Consider the following 23,639-nt stretch of genomic DNA (forward strand, 5'->3'; position numbering starts at 1 on the left):
AGTGATAGAGAGGTAGTGATAGAGAGGTAGTGATAGAGAGGTAGTGATAGAGAGTGAGTGAGAGAGGTAGTGATAGAGAGTGAGTGATAGAGAGAGGTAGTGATAGAGCGAGTGAATGATAGAGAGAGTGAGTGATAAAGAGAGGTAGTGATAGAGAGAGGTAGTGTTAGAGAGAGTGAATGATATAGATAGTGAGTGATGGAGAGAGGTAGTGATAGAGAGGTAGTGATAGAGAGAGTGAGTGATCGAGAGAGTGTGAGAGAAAGAGTGATAGAGAGAGAGTGATAGAGATAGAGTGATAGAGAGTGATAGAGGGAGAGAGTGATAGAGGGAGAGAGTGATAGAGGTAGTGATAGAGGGAGGTAGAGATAGAGCGAGGTAGTGATAGAGAGAGTGAGTGATAGTGGGAGGTAGTGATAGAGAGAGTGAGTGATAGTGGGAGGTAGTGATAGAGAGAGTGAATGATAGAGAGAGTGATAGAGAGAGAGCGTGAGAGAGGGAGTGATAGAGAGAGGGAGTGATAGAGAGAGTGAGTGAGTGAATTATAGATACTGGTAGGCCAATAGAGAAAGAGAATGAAAGAGTGTGTGAAAGAGAGATACTAATACAGTGATCGAGAGAGCGTGATATTGGAATAGAAAGAGAGAAAGAAAGAGGGAGATAGTAATATAAAGAAACAGAGAGAGAGAGAGAGCTGGTGACCTATGTTGAACCCAAAGTCCTGTCTCTCTCAGTTCCATCTCTCAGTGTTAATGGCTGGTTAGGTGGAGGACTGGGTAATGCTGCCTAATGCAGTATTGATGTTTACCCCTCCTATCCTTCATCATCCCTCCATCACGGAAGAAAGAGGACAAGTGGTTAAGGAGCACAGGGGGCCATAAACCTTGCTGACACACACAGATGTCCACACATACACACACAACCCCTTCCCCCGCCTCATTCAACAGCACTCTGCCTCCAGAGGCAAGGGATGAAGACAGCACTAGGTAGAAGGAACAATAACTACAGGAAATGTGTGTGAGCGTAGAACGTCACGTGACTGAGTGAGTACTAAGTAAGGTATCAGGTGTGACATCATCAGGTTAACCAACACACCTCCATATTACAGCAATATAACATAGAAGAGGAGAGAGTATGAAATAAAGTGAAAAGGTGACTTTTAGGGCACAAGTCTTGAGAGTGGGTGTAACTTACTCTGTCGTCTGTCTGGTGCGTAGTGCTAGTCATCTGTCTGTGTGGCTGGTGTGTAGTGCTAGACATCTGTCTGTGTGTCTGGTGCGTAGTGCTAGTCATCTGTCTGTGTGTCTGGTGCGTAGTGCTAGTCATCTGTCTGTGTGGCTGGTGTGTAGTGCTAGTCATCTGCCTGTGTGTCTGGTGCGTAGTGCTAGTCATCTGTCTGTGTGGCTGGTGTGTAGTGCTAGTCATCTGTCTGTGTGGCTGGTGTGTAGTGCTAGTCATCTGCCTGTGTGTCTGGTGCGTAGTGCTAGTCATCTGTCTGTGTGTCTGGTGCGTAGTGCTAGTCATCTGTCTGTGTGGCTGGTGTGTAGTGCTAGTCATCTGTCTGTGTGGCTGGTGTGTAGTGCTAGTCATCTGTCTGTGTGTCTGGTGTGTAGTGCTAGTCATCTGTCTGTGTGGCTGGTGTGTAGTGCTAGTCATCTGTCTGTGTGTCTGGTGCGTAGTGCTAGTCATCTGCCTGTGTGTCTGGTGCGTAGTGCTAGTCATCTGTCTGTGTGGCTGGTGTGTAGTGCTAGACATCTGTCTGTGTGTCTGGTGCGTAGTGCTAGTCATCTGCCTGTGTGTCTGGTGCGTAGTGCTAGTCATATGTCTGTGTGTCTGGTGTGTAGTGCTAGACATCTGTCTGGGTGGCTGGTGCATAGTGCTAGTGGTTGTGTTGTAACAGTTTTAAAGACAGTGTAAAGTTGGCCACATCAAGCCCTGGCCGTCTCACCCTGGCATAGGTTACAGGACCATAACTCTATTCTGCTCTCAATATGACTATTAAAACATCATGGCTCCTTAAGGACAGAATGTGGGCTTCCTAGGCCAGCCCTCCCTCCTTCCTTTTCACTCTCTTCCCTCCCTCCACCTGGCTCTCATTCTACCATTACTGCCTGAGCTTTTATTGGCTGTCTACTAACTAATTAAGACAGGGACTTTCATTTAGTCTTCCTCTCCTTCTCTATCACTTTCTCTCCTCCTCTCTCTCTCTCTCAATATATTTTACACTCAAAACATTTATGTCTCTCCTTTTCTCAATTTTCGCTTCTTTTTCTCTGTCTCTCCCTGGTCTTTCCAGTGTGTTTTGGAAATGTGGGATAAGTGACACTGTGTGTGTGTGTTTTATGGAAGTCTCACTCATGATGGCTTTTTCAGTTTATGTCTGTATACTGTCCTGCTGCCACACTCCTTCACTCCCCCTCCTCCTTCTCCTCTCATTCCCTCGCTCCATCCTGCCCCAGCCGACACCTTCCTGTCTAAGGACTCAAGGGGACATGTTTGACATCCTCACACACACGGCCCAGCCCTCCCAGTGCCTGTGTTCTGGGTCAGCAGCTGAAAAGGTTACTGGCTGTGCTACAATAAAGCACGCCCGGGCTCACAGATCGTTTGTTACAGCGGCCAGATACACCGCTGACACAGAGCTGTTGTCGTCTGTTTAACTATAAATCAATGATCCTCCCTCTCCTATCACTAACTCACACACCCTATCGCGGTTATTAGCCATGAGCCCCCCTCCCTTTCCTATCACAGTTGTGGTTATTACCCATGAGCCCCCTCTCTTTTCTATCACAGTCGCGGTTATTACCCATGAGCCCCCTCTCTTTTCTATCACAGTCGTGGTTATTACCCATGAGCCCCCTCTCTTTTCTATCACAGTCGTGGTTATTACCCATGAGCCCCCTCTCTTTTCTATCACAGTCGTGGTTATTACCCATGAGCCCCCTCTCTTTTCTATCACAGTCGTGGTTATTACCCATGAGTCCCCTCTCTTTTCTACATTTACATTTTACATTTTAGTCATTTAGCAGACGCTCTTATCCAGAGCGACTTACAGTTAGTGAGTGCATACATTTTCATACTGGCCTGCCGTGGGAAACGAACCCACAACCCTGGCGTTGCAAGCACCATGCTCTACCAACTGAGCTACACAGTCGTGGTTATTACCCATGAGCCCCCTCTCCTTTCTATCACAGTCGTGGTTATTAACCTTAGCGCCAGTGTTGTTCTTTAGTGGTGCAGTTAATGTGTGTGGAGAAGAGGACATGTCACGCTTCAACAGGATTGACATGGATACACACACAGTACAACAAACGTGCTGCAGAGAGATCCCATCACAGCTGACGGAGAAACAGCTGAGAGAGAAAGGGAAAGATACAAAAGGAGACAGAAGTAGAGAGAGAGAGAGAGAGAGAGAGAGAGAGAGAGAGAGAGAGAGAGAGAGAGAGAGAGAGAGAGAGAGAGAGAGAGAGAGAGAGAGAGCAACTGAAAGAGGGAGAAAGAGGGAAAGATGGAGAAAGAGAGAGGGAGAAAGAGGGAGAGCGGGACAAAGAGAGAGAGCGGGAGAAAGGGGGAGAGAGGGAGAAAGAGGGAGAGAGGGAGAAAGGGGGAGAGAGGGAGAAAGAGCTAGACAGGAAGAGAATTGAGAGGTAAAAAGAGAAAAAGATGGAGAGGGGGAAAAGCTAGTAAGGGAGCAGAAAAGGACAGAGGGAGAGGGACAGAGGGAGAGAGAGGGACAGAGAGAGAGAGGGACAGAGCGAGAGGGGGACCGAGCGAGAGGGGGACAGAGGGAAAGGGACAGAGAGAGAGGGGGACAGAGGGAGAGGGACAGAGGGAAAGGGACAGAGAGAGAGAGAGAGAGAGAGAGAGAGAAGGACAGATAGAGAGGGGGACAGAGAGAGAGGGGGACAGAGGGAAAGGGACACAGAGAGAGGGGGACAGAGGGAGAGGGACATAGAGAGAGGGACAGAGAGAGAGGGGGACAGTGGGAAAGGGACAGAGGGAGAGGGACAGAGGGAAAGGGACAGAGAGGGGGACAGAGGGAGAGAGAGAAGGACAGAGAGAGAGACACAGAGGGAGAGAGAGACACAGAGAGAGAGGGACAGAGAGAGAGAGGGACAGAGAGAGAGAGAGGGACAGAGGGAGAGGGACAGAGAGAGAGAGGGGCAGAGGGAAAGGGACAGAGGGAAAGGAGAAGGGACAGAGGGAGAGGGACAGAGGGAAAGGGACAGAGGGAAAGGGGAAAAGGACAGAGGAAAAGGGACAGAGGGAGAGGAACAGAGGGACAGAGGGAAAGGGACAGAGGGAGAGGGAAAAAGGGAACGGGACAGAGGGAACGGGACAGAGGGAACGGGACAGAGGGAAAGGGTCAGAGGGAGAGGGGAAAGGGACAGAGGGAGAGGGAGAGAGAGAGGGGGACAGAGGGAGAGGGGGACAGAGAGAGATGGGGACAGAGAGAGATGGGGACAGAGAGAGAGGGGGACAGAGGGAGAGGGACAGAGGGAGAGGGACAGAGAGAGAGAGGGACAGAGAGAGAGGGACAGAGAGAGAGAGGGACAGAGAGAGAGGGGGACAGAGAGAGGGACAGAGGGAGAGAGAGAAGGACAGAGAGAGAGAGAGACACAGAGAGAGAGAGAGAGAGACACAGAGAGAGAGGGACAGAGAGAGAGAGGGACAGAGAGAGAGAGGGGCAGAGGGAAAGGGGAAGGGACAGAGGGAGAGGGACAGAGGGAAAGGGACAGAGGGAAAGGGCCAGAGGGAGAAAGAGAGAGATGGAAAAAGAGGGAGAGAGGGAGAAAGAGGGAGAGAGGGAGAAAGAGGGAGAGAGGGAGAAAGAGGGAGAGAGGGAGAAAGAGCTAGACAGGAAGATAATTGAGAGGTAAAGAGAGAAAAAGATGGAGAGGGGTAAAAAGCTAGTAAGGGAGCAGAAAAGGACAGAGGGAGAGGGACAGAGGGAGAGAGAGGGACAGAGAGAGAGAGGGACAGAGCGAGAGGGGGACAGAGCGAGAGGGGGACAGAGGGAAAGGGACAGAGAGAGAGAGAGGGACAGAGAGAGAGAGAGGGACAGAGAGAGAGAAGGACAGAGCGAGAGGGGAACAGAGGGAGAGGGACAGAGAGAGAGAGGGACAGAGAGAGAGGGGGACAGAGGGAAAGGGACAGAGAGAGAGGGGGACAAAGAGAGGGACAGAGGGAGAGAGAGAAGGACAGAGAGAGAGACACAGAGGGAGAGAGAGACACAGAGAGAGAGGGACAGAGAGAGAGAGGGACAGAGAGAGAGAGGGACAGAGAGAGAGAGGGACAGAGAGAGAGAGGGACAGAGCGAGAGAGGTGCATAGGGAAAGGGACAGAGGGAAATTAGAAGGGACAGAGGGAGAGGGACAGAGGGAAAGGGACAGAGGGAAAGGGACAGAGGGAAAGGGGAAAAGGACAGAGGGAAAGGGACAGAGGGAGAGGAACAGAGGGACAGAGGGAAAGGGATAGAGGGAAATGGACAGAAAAAGAGGGGAAAGGGACAGAGGGAAAGGGTCAGAGGGAGAGGGACAGAGGGAGGGGGGAATGGGACAGAGGGAAAGGGACAGAGGGAAAGGGACAGAGGGAGAGGGGAAAGGGGCAGAGGGAAAGGGACAGAGGGAGAGGGGAAAGGGACAGAGGGAAAGGGCCAGAGGGAAAGGGCCAGAGGGAAAGGGCCAGATGGAGAGGGACAGAGGGAGAGGGACAGAGGGAGAGGGACAGAGGGAAAGGGACAGAGGGAGAGGGACAAAGGGAAAGGGACAGAGGGAGAGGGAAAGGGACAGAGGGAAAGGGACAGAGGGAGAGGGACAGAGGGAGAGGGACAGAGGGAGAGGGGAAAGGGGCAGAGGGAAAGGGACAGAGGGACAGAGGGAAAGGGACAGAGGGAAAGAGACAGAGGGGAAGGGACAGAGGGAGAGGGACAGAGGGAGAGGGCCAGAGGGAGAGGGTCACAGGGAGAGGGACAGAGGAACAGAGGGAAAGGGACAGAGGGAGAGGGGAAAGGGACAGAGGGAGAGGGACAGAGGGAGAGGAACAGAGGGACAGAGGGAAAGGGACAGAGGGAGAGGGGAAAAGGGAACGGGACAGAGGGAACAGGACAGAGGGAACGGGACAGAGGGAGAGGGGAAAGGGACAGAGGGAGAGGGACAGAGGGAGAGGGAGAGAGAGAGGGGGACAGAGAGAGAGGGGGACAGAGAGAGAGGGGGACAGAGGGAGAGGGACAGAGAGAGGGGGACAGAGGGAGAGGGACAGAGAGAGAGACAGAGGGAGAGAGAGAAGGACAGAGAGAGAGAGACACAGAGAGAGAAGGACAGAGAGAGAGAGGGACAGAGAGAGAGAGAGGGGCAGAGGGAAAGGGACAGAGGGAAAGGGCCAGAGGGAAAGGGGGAAAGGACAGAGGGAAAGGGACAGAGGGAGAGGGACAGAGGGGCAGAGGGAAAGGGACAGAGGGCGAGGGACAGAGGGAACGGGACAGAGGGAACGGCGAAAGGGACAGAGGGAGAGGGACAGAGGGAACGAGACAGAGGGAACGGGACAGAGGGAAAGGGTCAGAGGGAAAGGGCCAGATGGAGAGGGACAGAGGGAGAGGGACAGAGGGAAAGGGACAGAGGGAGAGGGACAAAGGGAAAGGGACAGAGGGAGAGGGGAAAGGGACAGAGGGAAAGGGACAGAGGGAAAGGGACAGAGGGAGAGGGCCAGAGGGAAAGGGCCAGAGGGAGAGGGACAGAGGGAAAGGGCCAGAGGGAAAGGGCCAGAGGGAGAGGGCCAGAGGGAGAAGGACAGAGGGAAAGGGCCAGAGGGAGAGGGACAAAGGGAAAGGGACAAAGGGAAAGGGACAGAGGGAGAGGGACAGAGGGAGAGGGACAGAGGGAGAGGGACAGGGACAGAGGGCGAGGGACAAAGGGAGAGGGACAAAGGGAAATGGACAGAGGGAGAGGGACAGAGGGAGAGGGGAAAGGGCCAGAGGGAAAGGGCCAGAGGGAGAGGTACAGAGGGAGAGGGACAGAGGGAGAGGGACAGAGGGAGAGGGACAGAGGGAGAGGGACACAGGGAAATGGACAGAGGGAGAGGGACAGAGGGAGCGGGACAGAGGGAGAGGGGAGAGACACAGAGGGAGCGGGACAGAGGGGAAGGGACAGAGGGAGAGGGCCAGAGAGAGAGGGTCACAGGGAGAGGGACAGAGGAACAGAGGGAAAGGGACAGAATGAGAGGGGAAAGGGACAGAGGGAAAGGGACAGAATGAGAGGGGAAAGGGACAGAGGGAAAGGGACAGAGGGAGAGGGGAAAGGGACAGAGGGAGAGGGACAGAGGGAGAGGGACAGAGGGAGAAGGACAGAGGGAAAGGGCCAGAGGGATAGGGACAGAGGGAGAGGGGAACGAGACAGAGGGAGAGGGACAGAGGGAGAGGGACAGAGGGAGAGGGACAGAGGGAAAGGGACAGAGGGAGAGGGGAAAGGGCCAGAGGGAGAGGGACAGAGTGAGAGGGTCAGAGGGAGTTGGACAGAGGGAGAGGGAGATGGACAGAGGGAGAGGGAGATGGACAGAGGGAGAGGGACAGAGGGAGAGGGACAGAGGGAGAGGGACAGAGGGAGAGGGACAGAGGGAGAGGGACAGAGGGAGAGGGAGGGCCTGCTGTTGCGTGATGTGTAGCAGGTGGAGTTAATTTAGAGGGATATTAACTTTCTGTTTCATTACGATTAGCTTTAATTCATTCTCTAAACCACAAGAGATGAAGCGTGCTCAACATTTATTATTAGATTAAAGGGGTAACAAGCCTGTTTCCAAACACAACACGTACACACACTTACAGTTACAGACACACACACCATTTAAGAGGTAACAAGCAAGTTTATCACATGACTTTAATCTATCACTGGAACATATGCTCTCAATCCAATACACTACAACCAGAGAGGGAGTGTGTGTGTGTGTGTGTGTGTGTGTGTGTGTGTGTGTGTAACTGTATATGTATTTATGCATGTATGCAGGTCTGTGAGGTGAAGCGTAAGCTCCAAAGCCCTTATCTCCATCTCTCTATCCCTCCCTCTGAGTCATCCTCTCCTCTCTTCAGGAGCATCATTAAAAATAGGTCTGCTCCTCAGACAGACTGAAAGATACGAGCCTGAGAAGAGACAGACCAGAGGGAGTGGGCGATAGAGAGAACGAGAGAGAAAGAAATGGGGAGAATTTATTTTTAAAAGAAATGAAAGTGAGAAAGGTAAACATAGTGAGGAGAAAAAAAGAGACTAAACTCCCCCTGAAAAACAGATAGAAGAAAAAAACAGAGAGAGAAAGAGGGAGAGTTTAGCGCAATGTTCCAAATATCATCAAGGTTTTCATTTGTTTTCATTTTCATGAGCGTTCTGTCTTTTTGGTCTCGTCTCCTTCTGTGCTGTGTGCACTGTGCACCTTCCCACTCGCACACAGACACCAAGCCCCTCTCCTTGCTACTCAAAGCAACAAAGATGAAAGCTCATTTCTTTCTGTCTGATAACAAGCAGTTTCAACTCACTATTTGCATCTGAGGTTTAGTCCAACATAAATTGGTCGATTCCCCTTCTAACGATACCCTTTTTATTGTCTCAACTCCCAAAATGTAGAACAGAGCAGACCCTACTAAAACAGGAGTATCAATGAACCTGATTGTGGAAAATGAATGCTCAGTTTGTCGAGCAAGGATTTGTGGTACCGCTAGCAGCATTATAGCCACAGACTTATGTGCTAGTTTCTAATCTGTGTATTATACATGTGCAGTATTAAAATAAGCATTTATATAAGGAATTGGCAACTCGTTCTCTTTCTGATAAATAATAATCTTCTTATCCAGGTAGTTCCACTTGATTTCAACATCTAAACAAAGTGAACAGGCTGTTGTTCAAACAGTTGGCGACAGACAGGAGGGTGAGTTCATAACAGTTCAACTGTTCTACATTTTTTAGCAAGCAAATAGATCAAAGTTGTCTAGACTTGAAATATAAAGATTAGCTGGCTACTCACTAGCAAATGGGCTTGTGCTTCAGGAGATCAGAACTGTGTTAATGTTCTATAATGCCTGCTACAAGTTGGTCATTATTAGTGGATGTGCACTGTGAATGGTTCCGGTTAAATTTGTAACAAAAAGGCAATTTTCAGACATGATGAGGCCAGATCAGTGATTATTGCAAAAAAGCAGGTTAAATTATTTTTTTATAAAATAATGTCATTATTAGTGGGTTTTATGGTTGTGGAAGGCTTATGTTTAGCCTAGGTATAATTTTACAATGAATTCATGCCCTGAATTCATTAGATTAGTCCTGATGGTTAGAAATGCAGTGTATTGACCTTTAATTGTGCAACAAAGCTTATTAAGAGAAAATGTTAAAAAATATATATATATATTTTGTGAATCGCCCATAAGTTAAAACAATATTTTTCGGCCATATCGCCCAGCCCTAGGGGGAGAGAGTGTGTGTGGTTATAATTGTCATTCGGGGCCCTTCTCTGCTCTAAGGGAACGTCATGCTCTGTTGGTGACGGCCCAACCTTCCATCTGAAATCAACAAATTAGCCGTGTGGACGGTACAGGCAGCGTGTGTGTGCGTGTGTGTGTGTGTGTGTGTGTGTGTGTGTGTGTGTGTGTGTGTGTGTGTGTGTGTGTGTGTGTGTGTGGGGACAGGTATTGGAAAGGGCAGCTCTATCAGGCCCTACTCCAGCATGATCAAATGTTATTGCTGTTTTCCTGTAAATTGGCTCCGAGCGTGTGTGTGTTCTTGTTCCCTTCTGCAATGCAGCGTAGGAGATTTATGGCCGTCTCCTCTCTAAACGAAGACAGTCTTTGTCAACCCCCCTAATAAAGCTCCAGAGATGGACACACACCCACGCACAGTCGAACACACTCTCCATAGATGGACCAGTCACTGTTAGAAAGATATGAAATGATATAAACACACTGTATGTGCAAGTGCAAATGTGTGTAGCACAGAGTGGTATGTACATCTCTGTTGATTTCCTGCAATTCTACACATTTTGCCATGGGGCTGAGATAATTTTCAGTTTTAAAGCTAATTTCCTGCAATTCTACACATTTTGCCATGGGGCTGAGAGAATTTTCAGTTTTAAAGCTAATTTCCTGCAATTCTACACATTTTGCCATGGGGCTGAGATAATTTTCAGTTTTAAAGCTAATTTCCTGCAATTCTACACATTTTGTCATGGCGTATGCCTTGTTCTTATGCTATCTGAGTGACAAACATTATAACTAAATCAATTGGGGCCCCATGCCATGACATTTTGGAATTTCAGATTCTCCCTGACGACTAGTTTTTATTTTGGTGATTGTTAGTTCTCAAAGATTATATATATATATATATATATATATATTGCGTCATTATCTCTACATACTCTATATCTGTCACGCCCTGACTCAGGGGACTCTTATTTGTTGAGTCAGGGTGTGATTTTCTATGTGGTGTATATCTATGTTCATGTTCTAGTATGTGTAGTTCTATGTTGGCCGGTGTGGTTCCCAATCAGAGGCAGCTGTCACTCGTTGTCTCTGATTGGGGATCATACTTAGGCAGCCTATTGGCACTCGTTAGTTGTGGGATCTTGTTCCGTGTAAGGTATGTTGTTTGTGTCTACCTTGGACTTCACGTTTCGTTTCGTTTACTGTTTTGTCGGGTGTTTATTAAGTTTAAATAAACATGCATATCACGCTGCGCCTTGGTCCGACCCGTCCTTCAACGAACGTGACAGAAGATCCCACCAAACAAGGACCAAGCAGCGTGTCCAGGAGCAGACAGCCTGGACATTACATTTTACATTTTAGTCATTTAGCAGACGCTCTTATCCAGAGCGACTTACAGGAGCAATTAGGGTTAAGTGCCTTGCTCAAGGGCACATTTACGTCATTTAGCAGACGCTCTTATCCAGAGCGACTTACAAATTGGTGCATTCACCCTATAGCCAGTGGGATAACCACTTTACACTTTTTTTTTTTTTTTGGGGGTAGAAGGATTACTTTATCCTATCCCAGGTATTCTTTAAAGAGGTGGGGTTTCAAATGTCTCCGGAAGGTGGTGAGTGACTCCGCTGTCCTGGCGTCGTGAGGGAGCTTGTTCCACCATTGGGGTGCCAGAGCAGCGAACAGTTTTGACTGGGCTGAGCGGGAACTATGCTTCCGCAGAGGAAGGGAGCCAGCAGGCCAGAGGTGGATGAACGCAATGCCCTCGTTTGGGTGTAGGGACTGATCAGAGCCCGAAGGTACGGAGGTGCCGTTCCCCTCACTGCTCCATAGGCAAGCACCATGGTCTTGTAACGGATGCGAGCTTCAACTGGAAGCCAGTGGAGTGTGCGGAGGAGTGGGGTGACGGAGAGAACTTGGGAAGGTTGAACACCAGACGGGCTGCGGCATTCTGGATGAGTTGTAGGGGTTTAATGGCACAGGCAGGGGAGGCCAGCCAACAGCGAGTTGCAGTAATCCAGACGGGAGATGACAAGTGCCTGGATTAGGACCTGTGCCACTTCCTGTGTAAGGCAGGGTCGTACTCTCCGAATGTTGTAGAGCATGAACCTGCAGGATCGGGTCACCGCCTTGATGTTAGCGGAGAACGACAGGGTGTTGTCCAGGGTCACGCCAAGGCTCTTCGCACTCTGGGAGGAGGACACAACGGAGTTGTCAACCGTGATGGCGAGATCATGGAACGGGCAGTCCTTCCCCGGGAGGAAGAGCAGCTCCGTCTTGCCAGGGTTCAGCTTGAGGTGGTGATCCGTCATCCATACTGATATGTCTGCCAGACATGCAGAGATGCGACATGGGAGGAGATCCTGGAAAGAAAGGGATCCTGGACATGGGAGGAGATTCAGGCCGGGATGGATCGCCGTCCTTGGGAGGAGACAGTGGAGGCCCGGTATAGAGAGGAGCAGCGGCAACGCAGAAGGCGCCGGCAGAGGAAGAAGCCCGGTAGACAGCCCCAAGATAATGCTTTGGGGGGGCTAAAAGGGTGGTTGGCAGAGCCTAGTGTTAGAGCAGAGCCAACTCCCCGTACTCACGCGAGGAAGCGTGACTGGGCAGGCTCCGTGTTATGCGGAGCTACGTACTGTGTCGCCAGTGTGCCGGCACAGTCCTGTACGTCCTGTGCTAGCACCACGCACGTGCCGTGCGAAGATCGGCATCCAGCCAGGACGGGGTGTGCCGGCTCAACGCTCCTGGTCTCCAGTACGCCTCCTCGGTCCCGCATATCCTGCGCCAGTTCTACGTACTGTATCGCCAGTGCGCGTGCACAGCCCTGTGCGTCCTGTGCTAATGCCTCACACATACTGTGCGGAAGTAGGCATCCAGCCAGGACGGGTTGTGCCAGCTCTCCGCTTCAGACCTCCAGTCCGCCTCCACAGTCCGGTACGGCCTGTTCCTGCTCCTCGCAGCAAGCCAGTGGTGCGCGTCGCCAGCCCGGCCCGCCCTGTTCCTGCTCCTCGCACCAGACCAGTGGTGCGTGTGTCCAGTCCGGCACGGCCCGTGCCCGTTCCACCGGTGCCTGGTCCGGCACCAGTCAGCAGCTCCAGTCCGGAGCCAGAGTAGTCCGCTCCACCGGTGCCTGATCCAGCTCCGGTCAGCTGCTCCAGTCCGGAGCCAGAGCAGTCCGCTCCACCGGTGCCTGATCTAGCTCCGGTCAGCTGCTCCAGTCCGGAGCCAGAGCAGTCCGCTCCACCGGTGCCTGATCTAGCTCCGGTCAGCTGCTCCACTCCGGAGCCAGAGCAGTCCACTCCACCGGGGTCCAGTCCAGCGCCGGTCAGCGGCTCCACTCCGGAGCCAGAGCAGTCCGCTCCACCGGTGCCTGATCCAGCTCCGGTCAACGGCTCCACTCCGGAGCCAGAGCAGTCCGCTCCACCGGGGTTCAGTCCAGATCCGGTCAGCTGCTCCACTCCGGAGCCAGAGCAGTCCGCTCCACCGGTGCCTAGTCCGGCTCTGGTCAGCGGCTCCACTCCGGAGTCAGAGCAGTCCCCTCCACCGGTGCCTGGTCCAGCTCCGGTCAGCGGCTCCAGTCCAGACCCAGACGTCAGCCCCTCTCCAGGTTCGGGGTCTCCCACACCAGGGTCCAGACAGGGCTTGGAGTATAGTGGGAGGAAGGAGAGGGGAAGCAGCGCGCCGAGGTCCAGACCAGACCAGGGGCGCAACAGGGAGGCGGAGAATAGGTGGTTGTCACGCCCGGAGCCGGATCCGCCTCCGAGGCGGAATGCCCACCCGGGCCCTACCCTGTTAAGTAAAGGTTGTGCGGTCGGAGTCCGCACCTTTGGGGGGGGGGTACTGTCACGCCCTGACTCAGGGGACTCTTATTTGTTGAGTCAGGGTGTGATTTTCTATGTGGTGTATATCTATGTTTATGTTCTAGTATGTGTAGTTCTATGTTGGCCGGTGTGGTTCCCAATCAGAGGCAACTGTCACTCGTTGTCTCTGATTGGGGATCATACTTAGGCAGCCTATTGGCACTCGTTAGTTGTGGGATCTTGTTCCGTGTAAGGTATGTTGTTTGTGTCTACCTTGGACTTCACGTTTCGTTTCGTTTACTGTTTTGTCGAGTGTTTATTAAGTTTAAATAAACATGTATGCATATCACGCTGCGCCTTGGTCCGACCCGTCCTTCAACGAACGTGACAATATCTGGTTTTAGTCATTTAAGTTTACACTGAAAACGTTTTACGATCCCTCCCCCCACAAAAATAAAAGAATAACAAATATATTTTTTAAAAACTGCAGTGACTGCCACGATTTAGCAGCGGCGGTGCAGGACTGCTAAATGCATATAGGCGAAACACTGCTCTATGTACGTGTTCATACTGTGTGTGCATTTAATGTGTGTTTGTGTATGTATGTGTATGTTTGTACTCTGCGTCTGTGTGTGTGTGGCAGGAACAGTGGTGTGTGAATCTGTGTAACTCTCGTTATGCCTCCATATTTCAGAGGCCTGGGGGGGGATTTATGTTTGTCTGCCCGTGACAGTTTTCCCCCTCTGTCTCCGCACAGATAAATCAGCAGCACTAATACAGCTGCACTAAGGACACACACACTTACGCACACCCAGGCACACGCCCACACACATACGCATGGAGGCACACAAGCACGGACACAAGCACACACGCACCCATAAACACGCAGGCAAGCACACACACACAAACACACATTGCACCTACACACCGCACCAGAGGCAAATACAATACACACATTTGATACAATGATGGGTACAATAATCATATGACTGTGTATACATGAGCACATAACAGACACACACACACGCACACCCACACCCACTACAGCTTCACACAAACACACATTGTTTGACTAGAGGCCTCAGACACAACAGAGAGGAATAGATGAATCCTTCACAACCCTAATAGCAGAAGCAATGGCAGGACAGAGGGATGGGGAATATAGTTTGTCTTTTTATTTATTTATTTATTGATATATAAAAAGACAAACCATATTCCCCATTCCTCTGTCCGGCCATTGCTTCTGCTATTAGGGTTGTAAAGGATGCATCTATTTCCTCTATGTTGTATCTATATATTTTTTTAGATCAGCTTTAATATTCCAGATATATTTTGGGTTCTAATAACTGTTTGCATCATTACGTTTTTCCCCCAACCCTACCACCCCTCCCCTGATTGGAGTAAACTAATGGACAACAATACGTCTTCTTCTGCTACTTACAGCTATTTTCGCTCACATATACAGTACATGTAGTTAACTAATTATACAAATATTCCTAATTTTCTCTTTCTGGAAGTGCTGGATTTTCACCCACAGCGGTCAATCCACCATTCATTCCGATCTTAATTCCAACCCTCCGATGTCCACAGATTAACCCATCTTTCCCAGTCTAATGCCATTTTGCTATTTCCTTCTGCAATACATCCCTCCATTTTACTGTGATGTCCTACTGAACTACTGAAGGGTCCTGATCCTCCCTATTTGTAACATTTCTACCGATATTGCCCTAAAAATAAATACTTTACCCAAGAGTATAACGATATTTCCCATTGCCTGGTTGTCTTTTCAGATCCCCTAACAATACAGTTTGCATGTCCATCTGAACCCTGATATTATGACATTACAACCATTCCTGGACCTGACTCCAAAAGCGACCCACCGATGGACAGTACCAGAAATTATGTTCTCTTAATTCTGTTTCCTTGTGGCAGAGTCTGCACAGGGCTGACTGTTCAATGCCTCATATATTGAGCTTTCTTTTTGTATTTTATATAATAGCTTAAATTGAAACAAACGGATTGATGTGTGAATTGTTGTTTTATATATGTCAGTTCATAGACCTGACGCCAAGGTATTGGGACACCAAAGACCTGTTCCCAACTGACTTGAATTTTATGCGGCATAGCTGTCAAACCTTTTGACTAAGTGAAACTGATAAATTTTTCGATTTATACTAAATCCTTTTAAGCCATTGTTTTTTAATAGGTGGAAGAAAGATCATTCTTTAATTTCTTCTTTAAGTAATTGTAGTTTTACAGTCTTATCGACTGAGGCAGTGTCAGGGCTGGGAGTGATGGAATATGTAGTTTGTAAGCAGCTAAGTCTCAAGGCTGGGAGTGGTAAATGCTGGGAGATGTACACTTCCCCACGTATTTATTTGGACAGTGAAGCTAAAACTTTTAATTTGGCTTTATACTCCAGCATTTTAGATCTGAGATCAATTGTTTTATATGAGGTGGCAGTAAGAATGTCACCTTTTATTTGAGGGTATTTTCATATCTGTTTTACCATTTAGAAAGCACTATGTATCTAGTCCCCCCGTTTGAAGGTATCATAAGTATTTGGACTACATTCAATTTAGTCAAAAGTGTAGTATATTTGGTCCCATATTCCTAGCAGGCAATGACTACATCAAGCTTGTGACTCTACAAACTTGTTGGCTGCATTTGCAGTTTGTTTTGGTTGTGTTTCGGATTATGTTGTACCCAATAGAAATGAATGGTAAATAATTTATTTTGTCATTTTGGAGTCACTTCTATTGTAAATAAAAATAGAATTTGTTTCTGAACACTTTTACATAAATGTGGATACTACCATGATTACGGATAATCATGAATTAATCGTGAATAATGATGAGTGAGAAAGTTCATGCTGGAGTATAGAGCCAAATTAAACATTTTAGCTTCACTGTCCAAATAAATACGTATGGGGAGTATAGTTTGTAAGCAGCAGGGCTGGTTGGTTGTGAGTTGGCTGTACTGAGAGCTCAACCAGTCGATGTAAATGAGAGTCTCTTCATCAGTCTCCCTCTACCGCTGACAGCTCTGAGGGTTGGGCTGAGCCCCTTAAACCTCCCCCCACACACACCACTTTTTCTGTGCTTGTAGTTGATCCCCCAAACTGTTTTTTTTTATATTTTATTTTGTTATAGAGAAAATTGTTTGTCACATTTTGCTGGGACCTCACTTGCCATTGACTACAATGCATTATGAAAATGTGTCTAAAGCATGTTATGAAACGCTCCAAAACACTCCAAACACTCATATTACATCAGAATCTCATTCTGGATAATGTCTCTGCACAAAATTATTTATTTATTTTTCACTGTGCCTTAAATCCATGTTTGAATGATGCTGTTTATAACAAAAATATGCAAATATGGATTTATGGGACAGTGGAACATAAAAAATAAAAATGGAGTGCAGAGAATTATCTGGAATGAGATTCTGATGTAATATGAGTTGGTTTGGAGTGTTTTGGAGCATTTTATAACATGCTTAGACACATTTTCATAATGCATTGTAGTCAATGGCAAGTGATGACTCTCTAACGAAACAAAATATTTAAAAAACAGTTTGGGTGATCAACTACAAGCACAGAAAGAGTGACAATAAGGCCACATGTAAAAATGGGTGAACTTCCCCTTTAATTGGTTTCTGGCTGGGCAAATAAGTGGAGGTGGTATAGCTCATCTATATGTTTGCTCATCTATCACTGATCAGAAACATTTAGCATGCAATAATGTAGCCTAAATCGAGTGTAGGCCTATTATTTTGCTCGATCGCGTATAGTAGTGTTTCCGCTACAGTGGTAAAATCATTGCCGCCACGCCAAAGAATATGAAACATGAAAAAATATTTGTCAAGGCGTACTTTGAAGATGCTAGAACAGTCCATATTAACTTTTCCTCTGCAAACAAATAAGTAATGAATAGAAAAATCTGACAACCCCATAGTAGAATAGTTTATCTATTTACCTAGTTGGCTTGTTGTGTGTTCTATGCGTGATACATTTTCCTCTCGAGGCGCATTCAAGTTACGAGTGCCATAGGGAGGGAAACTTGCAATCATGCAAGAAATGGCATTTGTTAAAAAGAGGGCGATCCCAGCTTTCCATTCCTACTTTATTTCTCAACTCCTAAATACTGTATGTTGAAACTGTACCCTTTTAAACACAGAGTTTTTAGCAGCGTCATGGTTCAGCTTGTTACCGCTACGCAATTCGCCATGAGTGCGTGGGGGAAAGTAGGGCTACAGTGCATTCGAAAAGTATTCAGACCCCTTGACTTTTTCCACATTTTGTTACGTTACATCCTTATTCTAAAATGTATAAAATAATTGTTTCCCTCAATCTACAAACAATAACCCATAATGACAAAGCAAAAACAGGTTTTTAGATTTTTTTGCAAAAATAAATAACGGAAATATTACATTTACATAAGTATTCAGACCCTTTACTCAGTATTTTGTTGAAGCACCTTTGGCAGCGATTACAGCCTCGAGTCTTCTTGGGTATGACACTACAAGCTCAGCACACCTGTATTTGGGGAGTTTCTCCCATTCTTCTCTGCAGATCCTCTCAAGCTCTGTCAGGTTGGATGGGGAGTGTCGCTGCACAGCTATTTTCAGGTCTCTCCAGAGATGGTCGATCGTGTTCAAGTCCGGGCTCTGGCTGGGCCACTCAAGGACATTCAGAGTCTTGTCCCGAAGCCACTCCTGCGTTGTCTTGGCTGCGTGCTTAGGGTCATTGTCCTGTTAGAAGGTGAACCTTCGCCCCAGTCTGAGGTCCTGAGCGCTCTGGAGCAGGTTTTCATCAAGGATCTCTCTATACTTTGCTCCGTTAATCTTTTCCTCGATCCTGACTAGTCTCCCAGTCCCTGCCGCTGAAAAATATCCCCACAGCATGATGCTGCCACCACCATGCTTCACCGTAAGGATGGTGCCAGGTTTCCTTCAGATGTGACACTTGGCATTCAGGCCAAAGAGTTCAACTTTGGTTTCATCAGACCAGAGAATCTTGTTTCTCATGGTCTGAGAGTCCTTTAGGTGCCTTTTGGCAAACTCCAAGCGGGCTGTCATGTGCCTTTTATTGAGGAGTGGCAACCGTCTGGCCACTCTACCATAAAGGCCTGATTGATGGAGTGCTGCAGAGATGTTTGTCCTTCTGGAAGGTTCTCCCATCTCCACAGAGGAACTCTGGGGCTCTGTCAGAGTGATCATCGGGTTCTTGGTCACCTCCCTGGCCATTGCCCTTCTCCCCGGATTGCTCAGTTTGTCTGGGCGGCCAGCTCTAGGAAGAGTCTTGGTGGTTCCAAAATTCTTCCATTAAAGAATGATGGAAGCCACTGTGTTGTTGGGGACCTTCAATGCTGCAGAAATGTTTTGGTACCCTTTCCAAGATCTGTGCCTCGACACAATCCTGTCTCGGAGCTCTACAGACAATTCCTTCGACCTCATGGCTTGGTTTTTGCTCTGACATGTACTGTCAACCGTGGGACCTTATATAGGCAGGTGTGTGCCTTTCCAAATCATGTTCAATCAATTCAATTTACCACAGGTGGACTCCAATCAAGTTCTAGAAACATCTCACGGATGATCAATGGAAACAGGATGCACCTGAGCTCAATTTCGAGTCTCATAGCAAAAGGTCTGAATACTTACGTAAATAAGGTATTTGTTTTTTATTTGTGATAAATGTGCAAAAAAAATTTTTTACCGGGTTTTCGCCTTTTCATTATGGGGTAGTGTGTAGATTGATGAGGAAAAAAATGAATTTAATCCAGTTTAGAATAAGGATGTAACGTAACGTAAAATGTGGAAAAAGGGAAGAGGTCTGAACACTTTCTGAATGCACTGTACACACTCAACTCTCTCCTCCTGTTTCCTTGTTTTATGTATTTAGTGGGTAGATCAGCTTTAATATTGCAGATAGATTGTGGCTTCCATCAATGTAATTGTCTGCATCATTTCCAATCCCCAATATTATTTTTGTAAATATAAATATCATTAAAATATTTATTCCTTTATTATTTTCCCCTAACCCTACCACCCCTCCCCTAATTGGAGTAAACTAATGGACAACACTTAGGCTTCTACTTCTAGCTTATACATATTTTACGGACACAATATATTTTACAATAGTTATCTTTTGTTTGTTTTTAGTCCCATCCTTCAGCTCCACTCAACCCCTCCCATCTATCTCTGAACACCATCCAGTTTGGATTTCTATTTACCATATATATTTTTCAACTGTGCTGTGATGTTTCACAAAAGTTCTGAACCTTTCTATTCTCATAGATTCTACTGATTATAAATTAAAGATAAACATTTTTGGTAAGAGTATTATTATATTATTGATCGATTGACTATTACTTTTTAAATCACCCAGCAGTGCTATTTGCAGAGTTAGCTCCAGGTAAATGTTGCAATTCTTCAGCCATTCCTAAACCTGCGACCAAAAACAAGCTACATATGGACACTACCAAAACAAATGATCTAATGATTCTGTATCTTCGCAGCAAAATCTGCAGAGCTGGGATGGTTATATCCCCCATATATATATAACATTCTATTGGTTGCAAGAATTTTGTATAATAATTTAAATGGAAAACCATTTTGAATCCAGCGTTGTTTTGTGTATCAGTTCATAAACCATGTGCCATGGAATCGGTACATCGAAAATCTCTTCCCAGCTATTTTTCAATCTATATGGCACAGCTGTCTCCTTGTTCCCATATAGGCCTTAACACTCTCCGAACACAACGCAAAAATAAACCTCAAAACAACAGACATCCAGTCCAGGTCCAGGTCCAAGACAAAAACCTCTTTAAAAAGACAGTAAACCTATTCATGGTGAATGGAAGTGGAACTGAGATGAAGGCTTGCTAACCAGGGTAGTGGTTGACTGTACCTGATTCCGAGGTTCATGGTCTCTGCAGTCCCGATCATCCCAATCGCTAACAGCATGTTGTTACAGATCCTAGCTGCCTGTGAGACAGAGAAACTTACTTTTCAGTGCATGGCATTTGCTTGTGTATGTAGGCTATAATACAGAGAGATTGTGTGTAGGTGTGTGTCTCTCGATGTGTGCATGTGTGTCTTGGTGTGTGTGTGTGCGTGTCCTCTGTGTTAGTTACCGGTCCCGTGCCGACCTGTCCACAGTACACAACGTTAGCTCCCATACAGGTGAGGAGTTCATGGGCTGCAGTGTACTCCTCCTCTACCCCTCCTACCATGAAGGTTAGCTTAGCCAGGCTGGCTGCTCCCACACCTACAACACACAGGACACAATATATGGTCATTAGTACACTTCCTGCTTTTACTTCCTGCTTTTACTTCCTGCTTTGCTCCCATGGGTACACTCACAATGGCCGCCAGTCCACCCATAAAGCCATCATTGCATTGAATGGAGACGCCCATTCTATTCATTCTATTTCTATGGCAGCACATGCAGGACGAGCAGAGGAGAAAATGTGCATTCAAAAAGTAATACAAAATTGTTTTGCTATTCAAACAGTTATAAACGGAGACCACGGTCACTTGGTTGGCCAATTACAGTCATCCAAAATTCCATGACTATCACAGCTCTAACTCCTACCACTCCTAAAATGTTCGTAAGCGCTCACAGGCTCACAGACACATTGCTAAATGGTTTACCAGTAAAGAAGTAAGCCTTGGATAAGTAAGTCTTGTTTCGAGCCAGAACGGCCCATAGGGGCAAGAGCCTATCTCCGGTCCCTGTAGCCTACAAGTACACCCCCTGGACAAGACGCTAGGTTCACCAGTAAGGGCCCTATCCAAAAAAACTCAACATCATGTCAGTCTCATGACGGTGTAATGAAGGTTAACGTGAAGAGTTGCCAGAAAGCTCTCTCACAGTACAAGAATACTATTTTAATAGCAGCCAGATTATTTTATTTGGTCTATGGAGCTCAGCATCAGTTAACCACTTAATGTGTAGAGACAATCTGGGATAGGGTTGTGTTTGTTGTGATGGGACAGGAGTGTTAAGGAGAGGCACACCAGAGGGACAGGGGGCGTCTTTAAAAGCCAATTGTTCCCATCATCCTCCACACGACCCCCATGGGAGGGGTCCCATTGTCCCCCCCACCCCTCTCTTTCTCCTTCACTCACTCACACACACACAACTCTGTCACACACACCACTAGCCCCCTGCCCCACCCCACCCCAAAGCCGACAGCTGTGCCCGAGGCTCCCCCCCCGGGAGTATCAGTGACAGCAGTGAGGGGTAATTAACTTTACACTTTATCATGTTCAATTAGGCCTCTCACACACACACACACACACACACACACACACACACACACACACTCCCCCGTCCCCCTAGTGCCTGATGGCTTAAGGAGCGTTCCGTGTTTTGGCAAGGACCTCTCCGCCCCCCGACGGGTCCTGATGACACAGATAGATGGCCAGAGACATGCCAGATTAACACAGAAATAAAACAGTTAAAACGGAGGCGGAACCCTCGCTCCCAAATCTCATCTGCCACGGCCTGGCCCCTTCATGTACCATTGATTAAACACATACACGCACACACGCAAATTGTCGCTACCTGTAAGTATTCAAAGAGCACAACTTCTTCATACTGTATTCTGGTGATAGGTAAACAAAAAGCACTCACATCTATACTATCTAGTAGATATTTACAAATACTGAATCCCAGAGTTTCTGAAACCCAGGGATAGATCCATAGAACAGGCCATGTTGAGCTGTGCTTGGTAACAGTGGACAGGACAGTGTGTCATATGTCCCATTCACAACCACCTAAAGAAAATACATATTAACAACACTGTTAGAGGTGTGTGTATTTAGAATGTCTTAACAATGGGAAGTGTGTGTGTTTGTTTGATGGAGTGTGTGGTGTGTGTATGAGTGTGCTCAAGGAAGTCGGAGGTTGTGTGTGTGTGTGTGTGTTCAGTCTTCAGGGTGCTGTGTTGCTCTAATGAAAGGCCACTTGATGGTGAAGGCCTAATAATATTGGTGTTAATAATTAAAGAGGGCGAGAAAAGAGCTGAAACCACACAACCAGGAGGAGGAGAGAGGGAGTAGAGGAGAGAGGAGGAGATAGCAGAAGGGGGAGAAAAGAGATGGGAGAGAAGAGGGGGAGGTGGAGAAGGGAGGAGAGGGGAAAATGAGATGGGGAGAAAGGGGGATGAGAGGGAAGGAGGGGAGGTACAAAAGAGTGACTGAGGTACACTGTGAGTTGACTGTACTGTATGTTGCGGTTGTCCATTGAGTAATGGTGTGTATGCATTACCCTAACAATCTCTCTTCCTACCCTCTCGCGCTCTGATAATTAGCGATCTGTCTGTGAGCGTGTCTGTGTGTGTGTGTGTGTGTGTGTGTGTGTGTGTGTGTGTGTGTGTGAGATACAGCAGTGATGGCTTGTCAGTTAGGCCACATAATGAACCCAGTCCATACTGCAGCAGCTGCCTATGGACCACAACATACGCTCTACACACACACACACACAGGTCATACATACATATGTTCAACACAGATCATTCAGAACACAGTGAGAGAGAAGGCTCTACCTTTGGAAAAAAAGAGGGAGATAGAGAGATTGAGTAATCAGGAGAATAATAGAGAGAGATGTTCTGAATCCCAATCACCATACAGACAACCACCAACATTCACACTAACACTAGGTTTAGATAATGCTGACACAACCAAAGCCAAGCTAAGCAGCATTGCACATTTCCACTGGTTCATTAGTGGGAGATGACTGGGGACAGGATCATTAAAGACGAGATTATTGATATCACAGTCAACATGCTGATCAATATACATCTCTACACAGAGGGAGAGGGGGAGAGAGAGATAAGATGAAGAGGGAGAGGGGTGAGCGATGAAAGCGGGATAGAAAGAAACAGAGAGAGAGAGATGGAGAGTGGAGGAATACTTTCTCTCTCTCTCTGCACTGCTTACCTCCCCCCTCCCTCTCTCTCTCAGAATAACTAATCACCCATAATAAGCTCCTATGATCTGTAGTGGATTTCTATAAGCAGTGACAGAGGGATGATGGAAGATCGCCGGTGCAGGAAGAAGAACACATCATTAGCATAAAAGAGAGGGACAGAGAGTGTTTTTTTCTTGAAAATGTGTGTGTGTGTGTGTCTTCTTGAAAATGTGTGTGTGACTTCTTGCAAATGTGTGTGTGAGTGTGTGTGTGTTGAGGGACGTCCCGTGGCCCGGTCAGTCCCGTACTAGACGGATTAAACAGGAATCCTAATGAAGCTGTGGGAGCATTGGGAATGCGATGGGAACACTGCCTGCTCCGGTCTGTCTCATCCATCCCACAGGAGAATGACACTCCTGCATCGTTAACACAGACTTGCCACACATCGCCCCCTAGGGCTAGCTGACGG

The 23,639-nt window shown here is 47.6% G+C and overlaps 1 pseudogene; it reads right to left on the bottom strand.

Annotated features, from left to right (window-relative positions):
• Positions 1 to 23,639, bottom strand: part of LOC121585795 — a 54,502-nt pseudogene that overhangs the window by 473 nt on the left and 30,390 nt on the right.

Source organism: Coregonus clupeaformis, chromosome 17 (genome assembly GCF_020615455.1).
Source record: "Coregonus clupeaformis isolate EN_2021a chromosome 17, ASM2061545v1, whole genome shotgun sequence".
Lineage (NCBI taxonomy): Eukaryota > Metazoa > Chordata > Actinopteri > Salmoniformes > Salmonidae > Coregonus > Coregonus clupeaformis.